Here is a 16,212-nt window from a genome sequence, read left to right on the forward strand (position 1 = left end):
GCACCATTCTTCGCGGCTTCCTTGCGTAATTTCTCCCGGCTTTTCACTACTTTTCTGCTCTTTTCGCTCCATGACTCATCCGAACTTTATTTATTACCTAAAAATGCAAAATTAATTAATAAAAATATTTATTCTTGAAAACAATGAAAATACAGAATATGGGATAAAATGTAGAATTAATGCACAAAAGATGAGTTAAAATGCCAACAAAAAGGGATAAAATATATACAATATTTGGCACTCATCAACAGGCATGCGGACGCTTTGGCCTACATATCATCTATGTTAAAGGACGAGACGACAACATCCATGAAAATATGGCACATATATGAACCATCAATCCAACCCAAAGAGGCACTGGCAACAAGGAGTAGTGAAGAGATTGTCGACGAAGACTTGGGCAATGATAATGCCAACGAAGATCTATCAGATGGAGTCGAAGAAGACGATGTCATGAAAAGAGCGCAGAAGACGAAGACTTCAATAACGAAACAGATTGGAGAACCGACGTACATTTGTACCTCGAAATCGGTATGTTAGAGCATAGCTCGGTCAACCTCGCATGCGTTGCTATCTCAAGCATGTTTGTCAATGTTAGTGATGATAGACACATTTTTGTGTCTAATTTGTCTCGATTCTATAATTGACAGTGCTCATTTTTGTACTTATTACGGTGTTTTATGTGTGTGTAGGTATTTTTGGCCAATAATCATTTTTGGAAAAATCAGCTCGAAAAGTTGGTAAAAGCGCCCGGAGGACACATGTTATTCGGTCTCTCACCATGGATAAGGGGTACCCAAATTACTAAGGGGCACCCTCAGGACACCCTCAAGGCAGCTTCTATTCGCACCCCTGCTCTGGATAGGGGGCGCCTCTTCTTCACAATTCAAATGAAGCTTTTTTGCGGGAAGCTGTTGCAGCAGCGAAGCAGATCTGGGGATCGAATTTTGAGCGATTTATAAGGAGATTCAATGGCTTATTTTCGTTGGACTGGACCTGTGATAGCATAACAGGGTCGATGTGATTGATTGGACCCAACAAATTGGGCTAGATAGGCCGGGAGAAGCAAACAGAGGAGGTGAAGTTTATCGGAGCTGTTATCGTCTTTTGGGTGAGATTATGTCGGAGTTTGACGTGCAGATGGATTGGGATTATCTTGATTCATCGAAACAGGGTTGGTAATCCCTTTAGATTCAAAAATAGAGGAGGAAATCATCGAGTTGGATAAAACAGGGAGTTCCGTGTATTCTCGGATATTTTGGTTTATGTATGGAAGTACCAGAGGATTTTACGTTATGAATTGAGTCCTTATTCAGTCTACAGGGAATACTTGATAGTTTGGAGAACCAAGTTGACGCGTAGATAAGCTTGGAAGGGAAAGAAATCTCGAGACTTGAGGTGGAGAAAAAGATAAGAATAACCGAGGATTTCTTGAGATTCAATCGACCTGTGGGCTATAAAAGAAGTTCAGATAGGTCATATAAGGGTTACGCATACTTTTGGGAAGTTTAGAAACAGAACAGAGCTAAGAAAAATTCACAGAGAAGAATAGCCGAGTTGCAGTCGAGAGGAAGAAGAAGAAAAGAGAACCGTCACCTTTTCTTTCAAACTGTAACAATTTGCCAACAACTATTACAGTTAGTATTTCTTTGTAACACTGCTTTCTGTAACAATGCGTTTTGTAACAATTACAACTGTTACAAACACGTTGCTTCATACCTTCTCTTCTATTTAATCAACTTTTGAGCAACAAACGTGTATCTTGATCAAGTGATTAACATGAGGAGCTAAACCCCATTGCTGAGGCATAGAGGAAGCTATTTTTCCAACAAGAAGTGGTATAGTCTATTTCATCTATTTATTGCAATTATGATTATTTGCCTTGAGCTATAATTGAATATGATTTTTACTTGAGTGATTGTGATTTATTTTGATGAAGTATGCTTAGTATATAGACTTTTGATGCTTCATATTTGATATTTACTATTATTGCTTTTGAAAATCTACTTGTTGCAATGTTTTAGAATCAAATTGAATGAGAAAATTGCATAAATATAAAGATTGGATTAAATCACTTTGAACTTGAAAAAATAGTGGAATCTTAGCCTCAGTTGTCTTTTAATATTGATATCAACTTTGTCAGTGTTTGCTTTAATTATTAGTGAGTTTTCTATTTTAGTTTTAGAATTTAAGTCTATATTTTATCCTTCGCAAGTCTGAGAATCGAACCAGTTTTACCACTATCTATAAACCACATCAATTTTTGGCGCCGCTGCCGGGGAACATAAATCCCAGGTCAACATTTTAGTGTCTTATATAATCTCAATTGTATATATTATTAGTGCTCGATTTTATATTTATTATGGCTTTTTATGTCCCAGTAGGTATTTTTGGAGAAATAAGCTTTTGCAGCGAAATTGGCTAAAAAAGTGGTTTTTGCGCCCCCGGAGGACACTTGCTATTCGGACCCCTCAAATGGATAAGGGGTAACCAATTACTAAGGGGAATCCATTTCCAAGCATCTGCTAAAGGGAGACCAGCACAGGATAGGGGGAGGTCATCCTCATCATTTGAATTCTGGTTTTGGCGGGAAACAAAACCAGCGAGCCTGCAGTTTAAGAAATCAAAATTTTGAGAAGTTTTAGGGAGATTCAACCTCGGATTTTTGTTGGGCTGGACGTGATATAACTAAACAGGCCTGGTATGGGTGATTTAATCGATCAAATTGGGCTGGATAATCCGGAAGAAGAAAACAGAGGTTGACTTGTAAAAGGAAACTGTATGGAATTATTTTAGGAATTTCAAGGAGACTAAAGGCGTGAGATTATTTCCTAAGATGAGATGTTATCTAAGGAAGAGTTTCGGATGATTTGGCAGTCTTAGAAACGCGTAAGGAAGTTGGCAGAGAAGATTATTTCCGTGGCTTGCACGAAAAGAAAAAGAGAGATTCAATCGCTATTTTTAGGTTTCTGAGCAGTATAAAAGGTGTGTTCGAGTTCCAGGGAAGGTTACGAAGTTATTGGAGCAGTTGCAGAGGAGTTTGTAGCACTAAAGGCTGAACTGATCAAGTTGCAGGAAAACCCGTGTTTCTGCTGCTGCTGCTGAAGAACAAACGTTGCAAATAAGAACAACGTCTCAAATTTGTAACGCTGCTAGAGTGACTTCTTTGTAACAGTCATTCCTTTGTTTTGCAACGCCACTACACCGTTGCAAATAATCAGTGTTATAGTTTTTCATCTTTTAATCAACTTTTGAACCATAAACAAATATTTTGAGCAAGTGATTAATATGAGGAGCTAAACCCCATTGCTGAGGCGATAGAGGAAGCTATTTTTCCAACAAGAAGTGGTATATTCTATTTCAATTATTTATTTGCAATTATTTTATGATTATTTGTCTTGGTTGAAAATTGTTTGAATGATTTTTTTAAGCAATTGTTATTTCTTTTGATAGAGCATACTTGGACCTAGGTTTTTGATGTTATATGCTTCGGATTTACACTTGTTATTTTGAAAATCTACTTGTTGCAATAGTTAGAATCAACTTGAACGAGAAAATTGCATAAATATAAATATTGGGATTAAATCACTTTGAACTTGGAAAATAGTGGAATCTTAGCCTCAGTGTTCTTTTAATATTGATATCATCTTTGGTTGAGTTTGTGACAATTTTTAGTTTGTTTTCTATTTTAGTTTTAGAATTTAAGTTTATATTTTATCCTTCGCAAGTCTGAGAACCGAACCACTTTTACCACTATCTGTAAATCACATCAATTTTTGGCGCCGCCGACGCGGATTTGCTTTTAGGGTTTTAGACTTATTTTTCTTTTATTTTTTTTAGGTTTTTATTATTTTTATTCTTTTTTACGTTTTTGGGTATTTATATTTTGTCTACAGGTTTTGGATCATAAAGAGAATTGAGCCAAGGAGTTTGGTGATTTCGTAAAGTTTGGATCTTAAAGCATAAAGACTTGGAGCGAAAGATTAAAGTGAAAAGAACAGAAAAGAAGACAATTTCTTTTTAGTTATTTTTTTTAGGGTTTTGTTTATTTTTCTTTATTATTAAAAAAAAAGAAAAAAAAGAAAGAAAGAACTGTATTAGGGTTTGTTATTTTTGTAATTTTTTTTTTCTTTTTGGACACTTGGACATTAAACTTTGGACATTATTATTTTTAAACCCTAAGGAAGGGTTGGTTTAAATATAAACTGTGTGCAGAGAAGGACGGTGATTACGGTATCGCCTCGGCCCCTCGGGTTCGTACATGACATAGGAGTCGTGTCCCGAGTCGACTTCAGCGGTTCTTCGCCCGTCTGGTACGTGAGGTAAGTTTTTCGAAACACCCGCGAATCCCCTGTCAACGGGTTTACTGTATTCCTTCGTTTGCATATATGCTGAGGACTTGAAAACGGCTGCTTTAATTTCCTAGTAAAGGGCAAGGACTGACCATACAAGATAAGGGTTCGGATTTCATCACCGTTCTCTTCTTTCCCGCCTTAGGAAAACAAAACCGAACGCGAACCTAAGCCTAAAATTTTGACTAGAACGAGACTTATAGGGTAACGAGCTTAATAGGAAAGTCGTTCGAAAAATATTGGTTACTCTTTTGAGCATACTTCGAAGTTCTTGAAGGTTTCTGTGAGTTGAATGCGTGACTGCGCCGCCTTGTAACCGTTGAGGCCTTGGGTATCAAAGCTCCACTGAGCTTCCCCCGCCTCGATTCAACTTACTTTGACTCAGATTGATTCCAGAGGGGTTTGCTCAGATTGTAACGAGTTCCTTTTCGAAAGAATAGAAGCTGGTCTAGAAACACTCTAAGTGGAGCCATCATGCTTTTTGTTTGCTAGAAATCAATAGGTTTGATTTGGTTGAGTCACCCTTGTTTTGTGATTGCATAGAATTCCCCACCTTATTCATTTGCATGCCTGAACGTAAAAGAGACGCCCTAGGTAGATTTGTTAAAGAGAAACCTAATAGTTATAAGCATCTCGATTACCTCAATTTAGAAAGCCCGATTCTTGAAGATTCCGTTTTTGAACGTCCGTTTGAGGAGAAAATCCCTGATATTCCAATAGTGCCAGAAATGGCAACTTTGAAAGCTTTGTTGAACCCTACTAGGACTACTCATCCCTCGTGTATCAGGTTATCTGAAAGTGAAGCAAATTATGAACTTAAGCCTAGAACCTTACAGTTGCTCCCAATATTTTTAGGGAAAGAAAATGAAAACCCCTATTTCCATGTTAGGGACTTTGAGGAAATCTGTAGTACCCTAAAAATTAGAAACCTTGATGATGATGCTTTGAAACTCAGGTTATTCCCTTTTTCCTTGAAAGATAAAGCCAAATCGTGGCTATATAGTTTGGCTTCCGGATCAATTGAAACGTATGAAAAATTTACATGTTCATTTTTGAACAAGTTTTTCCCTAGGCACAAAATATCGTCTATTAGGACGCAAATCTGCACATTTTCTCAACAGGAGGGAGAATCCTTGTATAGGTATTTGGAAAGGTTCAATGATCTATTAGCCCAATGTCCTCATCATGGTTTAGAAAAGGTTAGGTTAGTTCAGATCCTTTATGAGGGTTTAGATTATCCCACTACAACCACAGTAGAATCTATGTGTACAGTTGGGTTTGAAAACCAAACAGTTGATGATGCGATGACATATTTGCATGAAATCGCCGAAAAGACCCAACAATAGGAAAGTAATAGGGGACCCCAGAAGACAATTCTTCTAGGCAGAGGAAACATTAATAGGATAGAAGGAAACTTTGAATTAGATGCCAAAATTGCTGCTATAGCGAAAAGGTTAGAAGCTTTAGAAGTGGGTCATACTAGTGGTAGATTAGAGCCTTTTTGGGAAGGCCAGAATAATGAAGAGCAAGCCAATGCTCTCTATAATAACACTAGATTCGATAACCGTCAGAAGTTTGACCCATATTCAAAAACCTATAATCCTGGTTGGAGAAACCATCCGAACCTTTCCTGGTCTAAAGGCCAGAGTCAAGGTCAGTTTAGTAATTCTAATGCTCCCCCAGGTTTTGGTTCAGATAAGAACTCTTCAGGTCAGTTTCAGAACTCTTCAGAGAATAAAATAACGAGCTTAGAGGAATCTCTTAGTATATTAAGAAAGAGCCAGGATATGTTAGCACAGAGCCAGGACATGTTATTAAAGAGCCAAGTTAGTTTTCAACAGGAAACCAAGCAGAACTTTCAAACTAATGCTCAACTCTTGCTAAGTTAGAGCTTCAAGTCGGCCAAATAGCTAAGACCTTAAGTGAGAGAGATAACGGAAGGTTCCCTAGTCAGACTAATCCAATCCTAGAGGAGTTCATGAAGTAGGTACAAAAATCCATCAGTTGAATGTTGTTAGAACCCTTAGGAGTGGTAGAGTAGTAGACAATCAGGTAACCATGCCCGATAGTGAGCATACTGTAGTTCACCCCTCAGGACCAACCATAGCTGAGGAGACTGATAAAGTTTCTAATGATGTCATTCGGTTCCTGAGAGGCCCTATTTTATGCCTAGAGCCCCATTTCCACAGCTATTAGTACCAACAAAGAGTGAATCCAACTTTAATGACATAATGGAGGTTTTTAGGAAAGTTACCATAAACCTTCCGTTACTAGAAGCAATTAGGAAACTTCCAGCTTATGCCAAGTTTCTTAAGGATATGTGTACGCGAAAGCGAAAGCTTAGTGTCCCTAAAAAAGCCTTTTTAGCTAGTCATGTAAGTTCGATCATTCAGAACCCCACAACTCCTAAATATAAAGACCCAGGTGCGCCTACCATTGCTTGTACGATAGGAAAACACAGGGTACACAAAGCTTTACTTGACTTAGGAGCCAGTGTGAACTTACTCCCATACCATGTGTACTTAAAGCTAGGGCTCGGTGAATTGAAACCTACCAAGATAACATTGCAGTTAGCTGATAGGTCTGTCAAGATTCCTCGTGGTGTGATAGAAGATGTTCTTATTGAGGTCGACAAGTTTATTTATCCTGTGGATTTCGTGGTCTTAGATACCCAACCTGTCCCTGACCCAGAGAACCAGATACCTGTGATTTTAGGTCGCCCATTTTTAGCTACGTCTAATGTGATCATAAACTGTCGAAATGGTATTATGAATCTATCTTTTGGTAATATGACTATTGAGTTAAATATTTTTAATGTCAATAAGCTACATTCTGAGCTAGATGACACGTGCATTGAAGAGGTGAACATGATAGGAACCTTAGTTCAGGAGTCATTGCCAAATATCGCATCGGAAGATCCATTAGAGAGTTGTCTAGCCCACTTTAACATGGAGTTCGACGAAGATAGCAATATTGAACAAGTGAATGCTATGTTGGATTCTATTCCTATGTTAGATACTGATAAATGGAAAGCTAGGTTCGAACCATTACAAGCTTTTGAGTCTACCTTAATCCCTTGTTCAGAAGAGCCTCCTAAGTTGGACCCTAAATCTGCATTCTTAAAGCCATCTAAGACTTTGCCTGTGATTATAGCATCCGATCAGAACAGTAGGCCAGAAATCGTGCTTCAAGACAATAAAGAAACTCTAGGGTTGACCATACAGGATATGAAACATATAAATCCTACAGCTAGTATACCTCAAAATAATTTAGAGGATGAAGCACCCCATTATAATTCAGAGAAAGCAATTGACCTTTTTCAGGAACCTGATGGTCTAGAAATTAGGAATATTGTGACTAGTTTATTTAGAGACACCCAAAATTCTAAGTTTGGGGGTAATGATCGTCAATTATCCCCAGTAGAAGTCCCTAACTTGGGACTCGAGCCTACTGCATATGAGGTATCACTTGAGTCTATTCATACTCCTTAACCCGATCCTCCTGATACTGTCCGGGAGGAAATCCAGCTATTAAAGTCCCGTTTTTCGGATGAATCTGTTTTTCAAGACACTCATATGAAGCCCAAATGGGCGCCCCAAATAAATCCAGTTGTCTTGCAAGAAACTTTCAATGAGGTTGTGCTCCTTATGTTATTTTTTCTGATCCTGTGCAGTTGTTTCATATTAGTGGCAGTTTTATTTGGTTTTGATGACCCACAGTTATTTCGACTACTGATATATGATTTGAAAGGTAACTAGACATTCTATGAAACTTGATGTCTGGCTGAAGACTTTAAACTTAGCACTTCTTGGGAGGTAACCCAATCTCATGCAACACGGTAATATCTTTCCTTAACTCTTTTGCTTCAATGGTAACAGTTTCTCCTTGTTCATGCTTTTAATTTCATCTTTAGAACATTGAGGACAATGTTAGATTTAAGTTTGGGGGTATGGGAGAAACTTTTTAGTTGCATTAATAAACTCCAGAGCATAGAAATTTATTTTTATTAAGGATCGCACTAACTAATCTAAGTGGATGGAAGCATTTTGGTTGTAGGAGTTGAGAAACCAATCTGATTAGATGTCAACATCTAAAGATTCTATTCATAAAAGTACAGAGCTCAGTTGTTAGGAATAACATGATAGTTTCACCATATCTCGTTGAGTCCTTTTCACTTCTTTTTGATGTTGTTTTGATTTTAAACTATGTTTCTCTAAGTGATTAGGTGGGGCTCACGATTCAAGTTGTTACCAATGCTAGGGTGAATTAGAGTGATTAGGGACACCTAGGGGTTTAAAGGCTTATTGCATACGTGAAATGCAATCTACGATGCCTGCAACAGTGAGTTAGGATTTTATTTTCTATTTTAGATTTGCTCGAGGACTAGCAAATAATAAGTTTGGGGGTATTTGATAGGCACATTTTAGTGTCTTATATAATCTCAATTTTATATATTATTAGTGCTCGATTTTATATTTATTATGGCTTTTTATGTCCCTGTAGGTATTTTTGGAGAAATAAGCTTTTGCGGCGAAATTAGCTAAAAAAGTGGTTTTTGCGCCCCCGGAGGACACTTGCTATTCGGACCCCTCAAATGGATAAGGGGTAACCAATTACTAAGGGGCATACATTTCCAAGCAGCTGCTAAAGGGAGACCAACACAGGATAGGGGGAGGTCATCCTCATCATTTGAATTCTGGTTTTGGCGGGAAACAAAACCAGCGAGCCTGCAGTTTAAGAAATCAAAATTTTGAGAAATTTTAGGGAGATTCAACCTCGGATTTTTGTTGGGATGGACGTGATATAACTAAACAGGCCTGGTATGGGTGATTTAATCGATCAAATTGGGCTGGATAATCCGGAAGAAGAAAACAGAGGTTGACTTGTAAAAGGAAACTGTATGGAATTATTTTAGGAATTTCAGGGAGACTAAAGGCGTGAGATTGTTTCCTAAGATGAGATTTTATCTAAGGAAGATTTTCGGATGATTTGGAAGTCTTAGAAACGCGTAAGGAAGTTGGCAGAGAAGATTATTTCCGTGGCTTTCACGAAAAGAAAAAGAGAGATTCAATCGCTATTTTTAGGTTTCTGAGCAGTATAAAAGGTGTGTTCGAGTTCCAGGGAAGGTTACGAAGTTATTGGAGCAGTTGCAGAGGAGTTTAGCACTACAGAGCTGAATTGATCAAGTTGCAGGAAAACCCGTGTTTCTGCTGCTGCTGAAGAAGAACAAACGTTGCAAATAAGAACAACGTCTCAAATTTGTAACGCTGCTACAGTGACTTCTTTGTAACAGTCAGTCCTTTGTTTTGCAACGCCATTACACCGTTGCAAATAATCAGTGTTATAGTTTTTCATCTTTTAATCAACTTTTGAACCATAAACAAATATTTTGAGAAAGTGATTAATATGAGGAGCTAAACCCCATTGTTGAGGCGATAGAGGAAGCTATTTTTCCAACAAGAAGTGGTATATTTTATTTTATTTATTTATTTGCAATTATTTTATGATTATTTGCCTTGGTTGAAAATTGTTTGAATGATTTTTTTAAGCAATTGTTATTTCTTTTGATAGAGCATACTTGGACCTAGGTTTTTGATGTTATATGCTTCGGATTTACACTTGTTATTTTGAGAATCTACTTGTTGCAATAGTTAGAATCAACTTGAACGAGAAAATTGCATAAATATAAATATTGGGATTAAATCACTTTGAACTTGGAAAATAGTGGAATCTTAGCCTCAGTGTTCTTTTAATATTGATATCATCTTTGGTTGAGTTTGTGACAATTTTTAGTTTGTTTTCTATTTTAGTTTTAGAATTTAAGTCTATATTTTATCCTTCGCAAGTCTGAGAATCGAACCACTTTTACCACTATCTGTAAATCACATCAATTTTTGATCAAAACTATAAGTATTGATTTCTAGCCTACATAGCTAAGTCTCGGACTAGGATAGAAAAGTGTAGTTGAGCTCAAGGACTTCATGAAGATTCATCATACAACGACGAAGATCTATACAAGGAACCGTGGAACTTCATCAACAAAAAGGTATGTGGAGACTTGAACTTATCTATCACTCAAAAATCTATCTCTTCTATCTCCAACTTCTTATGAGACAAAAGTCGTATATTATATAGACTAGATCATATACATTTGATATTTCGAGCTGAGCATTCATTGCTTATCTTAAAAATCTCGAAATTGTGTGTTGGTAAAATGTTTCGCTTTGATCAAGTTTATCTTCACCTAGTGACGAAAGTCATGAAAAGTTTCAATCAGTTTGAGAATTGCTCTGACGTGAATCGGTGTGTGAATAATACATAGCGTCCTCTGAGAATGTCTCAATGATTGGAATGAGAGTTTAGATTACATAACTTTGTATTCCTTGAACCAAAGTTTTCGAACTTTGTTGATCAAGAGAAATCGGGAGGATTGTGGAATTGTCTTGCCAAATCCGTGAACCCAATCCGCAGACTCAGTCCGCGAACTGTCGGAAGTTCTCGACCGAGAATTTCTGCTGGATTTTCCAAAAATCGTTTTTGTGCTAAGTCCGCGAACTCAGTCCGCGAACCCAGTCCGCGAACTGGCGGAAGTTCTCTTTCCGAGAATTTCTGCTGAGTTTGGAAAACTCAACCGATTAACTTAAGTCCGCGAACTTGTTTGTGAACTTAAGAGGTTATGATCTAAAGATGTGCTCTGAACATGAAATATTAAATTACTAAGGAATACTTTATTCAAACCGTTGCTATAATGTTCATGACCCGATTCAATCGAATCGAATCATCTTTATTTCAATTGTGTCTTGTGTAGTTACATAAGATCTCATAGAAATTGAACAACTCTTTAACTAGTTCATTTGAGAACTAGTTATGGTGAAGAAGAACAAGGTTAATATGAAGTGCTCATATGGTTAACCTTTTGGGTTACTATGTTGAACCAACATATACGTACACGTTTGGGCATGGTTTTCATGAACCCAGTAACCGTCTACCCAAGTGTGTGTGACAAGCTAAGTTTTCGATCTAACGGTTGAGAAATATTAGTTTGAATCTAAATCAGGTTTTCATCTAACGGTGAATAATGATTGCTTTGTAACTAAGGCAAAACCCTGATTTGAAGACTATATAAAGGAGACATCTAGCATTGTGCAAACATCTTCGTCTGATCTTGCATCTTCTATCGTATGAGTAACCTTTGATTTTCTTATCTAAAATCAGGTTAACGACTTAAAGACTTCATTGGGATTGTGAACCCAGACTGATACTACTTTATCGTAGTTGTGTGATCTGATCTTGCATCTTCTATCGTACGATTACAATCGATTGATTGACTTGAGATCGTAAGAGTTCTCCGATATGCAAGATAAAGAAGTCACAAACATCTTCGTCTTACTGTTTGTGATTCCTCGACAATCTTCTTGTGTAGTCAGGAAGGATTGTAGAGAGGTGATTGATTAATCTAGGCTGTTCTTCGGGAATATAAGACCGGATTATCAATTGGTTCCTGTTCACCTTGATTTCATATCAAAAGACGGACAAAACCTAGGGTTTATCTGTGGGAGACATATTTATCCTTTTATAGACTTTTCTGTGTGAGACAGATCTGTTTATTATCAAGTCTGTGATTTTGGGTTACAACAACTCTTGGTTGTGGGTGAGATCAGCTAAGGGAATCAAGTGCGCAGTATCCTGCTGGGATCAGAGTCGTAGGAGTACAACTGTACCTTGGATCGGTGGGAGACTGGTTGGGGTTCAACTATAGTCCAGTCTGAAGTTAGTTTGCAGTAGGCTAGTGTCTGTAGCGGCTTAATACAGTGTGTATTCAATCTGGACTAGGTCCTGGGGTTTTTCTGCATTTGCGATTTCCTCGTTAACAAAATTTCTGGTGTCTGTGTTATTTCTTTTCCGCATTATATTTTATATAATTGAAATAATACAGGTTTTGCGTTTGTGATCATCAATTGGAAATCCAACCTTTGGTTGTTGGTTGATATTGATTGATCCTTGGATATTGGTCTTTGGTACCGTCCAAGTATTCCTTGTATTTGATAAAGACTCGCTATTGTTTCTAGCTTGAGTAAAAATCAAATAAAGAGAGAGATATTAACTCCTTGAGATACTTTTATCTAGATTGAGTCTGACTGTCTAGTTGATTCTCTAGCAAAGTATTTCGGATTTAGTCCAAACAGATTTCTAAGAGAAATATTGGGTGGTGTTGTTAGACCCCCGCCTTTTCAATTGGTATCAGATCAGGCAAACACGTTTAAGACCTCATCCGTCTGTGTTTGTAGCGATCTGACTCAATGGACAGAGGTGCTATCTCTATTAACGTACCACCAGTCTTCGATGGCTCCAATTACTTATGGTGGAAATTTTTTATGCGAGCTTTTATTTAATCGCGTGATTTTCAATCATGGGTATATGTGGTGAATGGTTATGATGCGCCCGTTGTTGCAGCTAGAGACGGAACTGTTCCCAAGAATATTGGTGAATATAATGTTGCCGAGATTGTTGCTGCAAAGCAGAATTCTGAAGGGTTAAATGTTATCATACATGCCATTGCTCCAAGTCTTCAACACCATATGTCTAATTGCACTAGGTCTAAAGATGCTTGGGATATCTTAGAAACCGTATTTGAAGGAAACTCCAGTGAAAATGAAGCTAGGCTTCAAAACCTTAATTCCGAATGGGAGAACCTTCGTATGGCATATGAGGAAACATTTGATGAGTTTAATCACAAAGTGTCTGAAATTGTTAATGCATCTTTTGCGTTGGGTAAGACTATTCCTGAAAAGGACATTGTGATGAAAATTCTCAGATCGCTGCCATATAGATACGAGTCTAAGAAGCATGCCATCGTTGAGGGGAATAACCTCAATAATCTTTCTAGAATCACCTTGGTTGGGAAGATAAAGATCTTTGACCATGAGCATAATCAAAAGTCGGTAAGGATGTTGCCATTAAAGCACATAAGAGCACTAAATTACTTTCCAAAGGTAAAAGTGTTCATGTCTCTGAGGATGATCAGTCTGAGAATGATTTTTCAGATGAAGACCTTGACAAGTCGGTCTCCTTGATCACAAGACAGTTTAGGGATCTTCTGTTAAAGAGAAGTAAACGGTTTTCAAGAGACAAACCTAGGTCATCAGAAAAACCTCACGGTCGCGTACCTCCTAAAAATAGGGATGCTGACGAGGACATGCCTCAGTGCTTTAAGTGTAAGGGTTTTGGTCATTTTGCTAACGAATGCCCAAATCGTAGAAAATACACTGGGAACAAAAGGTCTAGCTGTAACACTTGATGAAATGTCTGAAACCTATGATTCCGATGAAGATAGGAAATCAAGTGTAGGTCTCCGTGGTGAAAACATCGATTTTGATACTTGTAGCAATACATATATCAACCTCAATGGGTTGGGAGAAGAAGGAAACCCAATCAAGCTGGAAGATTCTCTAACTGGAGACCCTGTCAGTAATGTTTCAGGACCTATTGTATGTATAGATGCTTGCACATCTCAGATGCCTGAATACTATCCAAGTTTGACGTGCTCGTTTTGTTCGATGAAGGGACACGAACTATCAAGGTGTTACAAGTACAAGCACCAAATAAGTCACGCCAGCAAACTTCAACGTAGAGCAGATCGATTAGCAAGGAAGCTGAAACTTGCTTAGAAGACCGCCGAGGTATGTAGGATCTTATCTTCGTCTAAGAAGTTGGTTTCCAGGGATAGAGTAAGACCATTTGAAAAGAAAGTATGGTAGAATCGTTTTGATAGACAGAAGTCTTAAGATTCCTCCCTTAAGGAAAAGATGGACAAATCATTGTTCATCGCAACACAACTTAATTGTGTTGTTGGGAAAATCTTGTCTCATGTTCCTGATCGACAAGAGACAAGATTGAGTATTGATTCAGGCTTCAGTAAAGTTTTTCCTTCTTTTCTTAGATTTTTTATTTTCTGTCTATCAAATAAAATAAAGGGTTATCATCGACAATTCTACTCTTTATAAGGCTTTATAGTTGGGCGTATACGAACCTGTCAATAGGTTTCGAACCCCACATTCCTTTTTCCTTTTTGACATCCTATATAAGTTTGCTTGTTGAGTTAAGTGATTCAATCACACGAATCCAGTTTTTTATAACTGTTCTCAAAGCACCATGTCAGATGGAAAGGATGTCAACATGATTGTTAAATCTTCAATCAAGGAAAAAGAAAAATCTCCTGCTTCTAAGTCCCTGAAAAGAAAAAAAAGGAATACAAGAAATACCAGGGCTGTGCCTTCTAACTCTCAGAAGTTTTCCGATGTTCTTGATGAGTTGAAGGAAGTAAGAAAGGATATTCGTGAAATAAAGGTTTTTGTGTCAAAGTCCTTAGAAATTCAGAGAGCCTTGGTACGACATAATCAGCCAAGACAGTTCGTTGATATAAACTCCTATCTTCACGAACAGTATGTTCCAATGGTTGTTGACAACAAGGAGTTTGGGAATGATGCTGAATTTCTCAAAGGCATTATCGCCTAGGAAGTCTTCTTTTTGGATTAGTTGGAAGAATAACTAGTGCTTTGAATAGCGATGATTGTGACTATACATAACTATTTTTGTTTCATCTTCTTATGTTATTTTTTAGGTTTATTGGTATTAAATTCTAAAAATATTTGGAGGATGATGTTTATTGCAGTATTTTAATGGTTTGTGATATTACAATATTTTTATGGGATATGTATCGTTTGCGTCCGTGAACTTGAAGGTCCCATATTACAGTCAAAAGTAAAGTCGTTCATGAATTGGTATTCGTATTGATGAAAGGACGAATGGACTTTTGACATATACAAAAGTTATGCCTATGCAGTCATGTATTTGATGGGAAATAGGATAAAATCTTTTCTTGAACAAGGATAAAGTCTATTATGTCGTTATGATGGAAAATAGAATAGATCCTTGTATGTTATCCACGGTATTGATCTTCATTGATCCATTTTATTATGTTTTACCGTGAAGACTCCATTGTGTGTCTTATGTTGAGCACCTTACAACTAAGTCGATTTACCTTGGCTTTGTTGGTTGTTACATAAGATGCTATATGTCGAGCATTAGAAACTAAATAAATCAACTAGTTTGGTTATTTAGTTAGTACTCCATAAGTTTTCCTTCTTATGCTGAGTACATGTACGGTTAAAGTTGTCATATTTTATGATGAACTTAGTCGGGGTTCCATAAGTTCTTTTATGTTGAGCCCAAAATAATTAAATTGATTACTTCGGTAATTAGTTTGGTTGTTTGTATTCCAATTAGATTAATTATAGGTTCTCTTGTAATTAATTTAGTTGAGTTTTCATATATTCCACAAGTTTTTGTGTTGAATATATGAAAGACTACACTATCTTTTTCTTTGGTTAATGTAGTCATATATTCCGTGAGGTTTTCCTTATGTTGAGTATTTGAATGGTTAAGTTAGTCATCTCCGTGTGATTGACTTAGTCGTAGCTCCGTGAGTTTACTTATGTTGAGCACTTTCAATTAAATTGATTACTTTAAATTAAATTGATCACTTTTGTGGTTTGATTTAGTTGTGTATTCCAATTGAATAAATCATGGGTTTACTTGTGGTTAATTTGGTTGATATTTGGATATAGAAAATCATTCCTATGGTTTTTGGTGTCCAACAAAAAATCCTTCCTTTCTCTCGAAATTAAGGTCACTCTTGTTGTTCTTTCGGGAATGACATCAAATGGGGGAGAGTTCTTTTGAACTTGTGCTTAATGGTAATATCTTGCGGGGAGTGCGGCTGTGGAATTTTATAGGGGTTATCTTGTATCTTGAAACTCCTTGATGAATGTTGTTAGTTCGGCTATTAGATTGCATCTAA

At 37.2% G+C, this 16,212-nt stretch overlaps 2 pseudogenes; one reads left to right on the forward strand and one right to left on the reverse strand.

Moving 5' to 3' along the window:
* The first annotated feature begins 282 nt into the window (after positions 1–282).
* LOC113340869 overlaps positions 283–16,212 on the forward strand; it is an 87,117-nt pseudogene continuing 71,187 nt past the window's right edge.
* Positions 5,445–5,544, reverse strand: LOC113341103 (annotated as a pseudogene).

This window comes from Papaver somniferum, unplaced genomic scaffold, assembly GCF_003573695.1.
Source record: "Papaver somniferum cultivar HN1 unplaced genomic scaffold, ASM357369v1 unplaced-scaffold_24, whole genome shotgun sequence".
Taxonomy (NCBI): domain Eukaryota; kingdom Viridiplantae; phylum Streptophyta; class Magnoliopsida; order Ranunculales; family Papaveraceae; genus Papaver; species Papaver somniferum.